General features: G+C 42.4%; 1 non-coding gene across 1 annotated transcript; it reads right to left on the bottom strand.

The window, feature by feature from the left end:
* Nucleotides 1-2,285: 2,285 nt before the first annotated feature.
* TRNAT-UGU (transfer RNA threonine (anticodon UGU)) lies at nucleotides 2,286-2,358 on the bottom strand. Its single transcript has one exon. It is a non-coding gene; the product is annotated as a tRNA-Thr (tRNA).
* Between the last annotated feature and the right edge of the window lie 2,521 nt (nucleotides 2,359-4,879).

Here is a 4,879-nt window from a genome sequence, read left to right as displayed (position 1 = left end):
TGGATGAAAAAATTACCAGCTGTGAGCAGGAATCGAACCCACGACCTTCGAATAACGCGTTCGATGCTCTAACCACTGAGCTATCACAGCGGCCGTCCCTCCATCCACTTTTTGGGGTTTATACGTGAATTTAGAAGTAGGAGTGACAGTCAGTGCCATCTATAAGCCAAACAACGACTGTGAAAACACTCTTATTCGCATGGTTGGCGTCACGTAGCACGTGAAATTATTATGAGCGGGCAGCTGATTAATTGTCCCTCTTATACAACCTAAACACACCAAGTCTGCCAGTACGAGACCCTCGTTCAATGAAATAAGGGAGAGAAGTGTATACCTAAGAGCTCGTATTTCCGTGTTTTAACACAAATAATGAGATATAACAGACAGTAATGCCAAGGAATGTACAGGGGAAGGTATTAGAACCAATGGAATGTAAATAAGAAGAAAGAAAAGTGGATGAAAAAATTACCAGCTGTGAGCAGGAATCGAACCCACGACCTTCGAATAACGCGTTCGATGCTGTAACCACTGAGCTATCACAGCGGCCGTCCCTCCATCCACTTTTTGGGGTTTATACGTGAATTTAGAAGTAGCAGTGACAGTCAGGCCATCTATAGGCCAAACGACGAGTGTGAAAACACTCTTATTCGCATGTTTGGCGTCACGTAGCACGTGAACTTATTATGAGCGGGCAGCTGATTAATTGTCCCTCTTATACAACCTAAACACACAAAGTCTGCCAGTTCGAGACCCTCGTTCAATGAAATAAGGGAGAGAAGTGTATACCTTAGGGCTCGTATTTCCGTGTTTTAACACAATAATAATTAGATATAGCGGACAGTAATGCCAAGGAATGTACAGGGGAAGTTATTAGAACCAATGGAATGTAAATAGGAAGAAAAATTTAAATAAAAAAATTACCAGCTGTGAGCAGGAATCGAACCCACGACCTTCAAATAACGCGTTCGATGCTCTAACCACTGAGCTATCACAGCGGCCGTCCCTCCATCCACTTTTTGGGGTTTATACGTGAATTTAGAAGTAGGAGCGACAGTAAGGGCCATCTATAAGCCAAACAACGAGTGTGAAAACACTCTTATTGGCATGTTTGGCGTCACGTAGCACGTGAACTTATTATGAGCGGGCAGCTGATTAATTGTCCCTCTAATACAACCTAAACACACCAAGTCTGCCAGTTCGAGACCCTCGTTCAATGAAATAAGGGAGAGAAGTGTATACCCAAGGGCTCGTATTTCCGTGTTTTAACACAATAATAATGAGATATAACAGACAGTAATGCCAAGGAATCTACAGGGGAAGTTATTAGAACCAATGGATTGTAAATAAGAAGAAAGAAAAGTGGATGAAAAAATTACCAGCTGTGAGCAGGAATCGAACCCACGACCTTCGAATAACGCGTTCGATGCTCTAACCACTGAGCTATCACAGCGGCCGTCCCTCCATCCACTTTTTGGGGTTTATACGTGAATTTAGAAGTAGGAGTGACAGTCAGTGCCATCTATAAGCCAAACAACGACTGTGAAAACACTCTTATTCGAATGTTTGGCGTCACGTAGCACGTGAAATTATTATGAGCGGGCAGCTGATTAATTGTCCCTCTTATACAACCTAAACACACAAAGTCTGCCAGTACGAGACCCTCGTTCAATGAAATAAGGGAGAGAAGTGTATACCTAAGAGGTCGTATTTCCGTGTTTTAACACAAATAATGAGATATAACAGACAGTAATGCCAAGGAATGTACAGGGGAAGGTATTAGAACCAATGGAATGTAAATAAGAAGAAAGAAAAGTGGATGAAAAAATTACCAGCTGTGAGCAGGAATCGAACCCACGACCTTCGAATAACGCGTTCGAAGCTCTAACCACTTAGCTATCACAGCGGCCGTCCCTCCATCCACTTTTTGGGGTTTATACGTGAATTTAGAAATAGGAGTGACAGTCAGCGCCATCTATAAGCCAAACAACGAGTGTGAAAACACTCTTATTCGAATGTTTGGCGTCACGTAGCACGTGAACCTATTATGAGCGGGCAGCTGATTAGTTGTCCCTTTTATACAACCTAAACACACCAAGTCTGCCAGTACGAGACCCTCGTTCAATGAAATAAGGGAGAGAAGTGTATACCTAAGGGCTCGTATTTCCGTGTTTTAACACAATATTATTGAGATATAACAGACAGTAATGCCAAGGATTGTACAGGGGAAGTTATTAGAACCAATGGAATGTAAATAGGAAGAAAGAAATTTGGATGAAAAAATTACCAGCTGTGAGCAGGAATCGAACCCACGACCTTCGAATAACACGTTCGATGCTGTAACCACTGAGCTATCACAGCGGCCGTCCCTCCATCCACTTTTTGGGGTTTATACGTGAATTTAGAAGTAGCAGTGACAGTCAGGCCATCTATAGGCCAAACGACGAGTGTGAAAACACTCTTATTCGCATGTTTGGCGTCACGTAGCACGTGAACTTATTATGAGCGGGCAGCTGATTAATTGTCCCTCTTATACAACCTAAACACACAAAGTCTGCCAGTTCGAGACCCTCGTTCAATGAAATAAGGGAGAGAAGTGTATACCTTAGGGCTCGTATTTCCGTGTTTTAACACAATATTAATGAGATATAACAGACAGTATTGCCAAGGAATCTACAGGGGAAGTAATAAGAACAGATGGATTGTAAATAAGAAGAAAGAAAAGTGGATGAAAAAATTACCAGCTGTTAGCAGGAATCGAACCCACGACCTTTGAATAACGCGTTCGATGCTCTAACCACTGAGCTATCACAGCGGCCGTCCCTTCATCCACTTTTTGGGGTTTATACGTGAATTTAGAAGTAGGAGTGACAGTCAGCGCCATCTATAAGCCAAACAACGAGTGTGAAAACACTCTTATTCGAATGTTTGGCGTCACGTAGCACGTGAACTTATTATGAGCGGGCAGCTGATTAATTGTCCCTCTTATACAACCTAAACACACCAAGTCTGCCAGTACGAGACCCTCGTTGAATGCAATAAGGGAGAGAAGTGTATACCTAAGGGCTCGTATTTCCGTATTTTAACACAATATTATTGAGATATAACAGACAGTAATGCCAAAGAATGTACAGGGGAAGTTATTAGAACCAGCACGTGAACTTATGAGCGGGCAGCGGATTAATTGTTCCTCTTATACAACCTAAACACACCAAGTCTGCCAGTACGAGACCCTCGTTGAATGCAATAAGGGAGAGAAGTGTATACCTAAGGGCTCGTATTTCCGTATTTTAACACAATATTATTGAGATATAACAGACAGTAATGCCAAAGAATGTACAGGGGAAGTTACTAGAACCAATGGAATGTAAATAAGAAGAAAGAAAAGTGGATGAAAAAATTACCAGCTGTGAGCAGGAATCGAACCCACGACCTTCGAAAAACGCGTGCGATGCTCTAACCACTGAGCTATCACAGGGGCCATCCCTCCATCCACTTTTTGGGGTTTATACGTGAATTTAGAAGTAGGAGTGACAGTCAGCGCCATCTATAAGCCAAACAACGAGTGTGAAAACACTCTTATTCGAATGTTTGGCGTCACGTAGCACGTGAACTTATTATGAGCGGGCAGCTGAATAATTGTCCCTCTTATACAACCTAAACACACCAAGTCTGCCAGTACGAGACCCTCGTTCAATGAAATAAGGGAGAGAAGTGCATACCTAAGGGCTCGTATTTCCGTGTTTTAACACAATATTAATGAGATATAACAGACAGTAATGCCAAGGAATGTACAGGGGAAGTTATTAGAACCAATGGAATGTAAATAGGAAGAAAGAAATGTGGATGAAAAAATTACCAGCTGTGAGCAGGAATCGAACCCACGACATTCGAATAACGCGTTCGATGCTCTTACCACTGAGCTATCACAGCGGCCGTCCCTCAATCCACTTTTTGGGGTTTATACGTGAATTTAGAAGTAGGAGTGACAGTCAGCGCCATCTATAAGCCAAACAACGAGTGTTAAAACACTCTTATTCGCATGGTTGGCGTCACGTAGCACGTGAACTTATTATGAGCGGGCAGCTGATTAATTGTCCCTCTTATACAACCTAAACACACCAAGTCTGCCAGTACGAGACCCTCGTTCAATGAAATAAGGGAGAGAAGTGTATACCTAAGTGCTCGTATTTCCGTGTTTTAACACAATATTTATTAGATATAGCAGACAGTAATGCCAAGGAATGTACAGGGGAAGTTATTAGAAGCAATGGAATGTAAATAAGAAGAAAGAAAAGTGGATGAAAAAATTACCAGCTGTGAGCAGGAATCGAACCCACGACCTTCGAATAACGCGTTCGATGCTCTAACCACTTAGCTATCACAGCGGCCGTCCCTCCTTCCACTTTTTGGGGTTTATACGTGAATTTAGAAGTAGGAGTGACAGTCAGCGCCATCTATAAGCCAAACAACGAGTGTGAAAACACTCTTATTCGCATGGTTGGCGTCACGTAGTACGTGAACCTATTATGAGCGGGCAGCTGATTACTTGTCCCTCTTATACAACCTAAACACACCAAGTCTGCCAGTACGAGACCCTCGTTCATTGAAATAAGGGAGAGAAGGGTATACCTAAGGGGTCGTATTACCTTGTTTTAACACAATATTAATGAGTTATAAGAGACAGTAATGCCAAGGAATGTACAGGGGAAGTTATTAGAACCAACGGAATGCAAATAAGAAAAAAGAAAAGTGGATGAAAAAATTACCAGCTGTGAGCAGAAATCGAACCCACGACCTTTGAATAACGCGTTCGATTCTCTAACCACTGAGCTATCACAGCGGCCGTCCCTTCATCCACTTTGTGGGGTTTATACGTGAA

Source organism: Rhipicephalus microplus, unplaced genomic scaffold (assembly GCF_043290135.1).
Source record: "Rhipicephalus microplus isolate Deutch F79 unplaced genomic scaffold, USDA_Rmic scaffold_35, whole genome shotgun sequence".
NCBI lineage: Eukaryota > Metazoa > Arthropoda > Arachnida > Ixodida > Ixodidae > Rhipicephalus > Rhipicephalus microplus.
The sequence above is the reverse complement of the archived record's forward strand: the minus strand, read 5'-3'. Positions and strand labels throughout refer to the sequence as shown.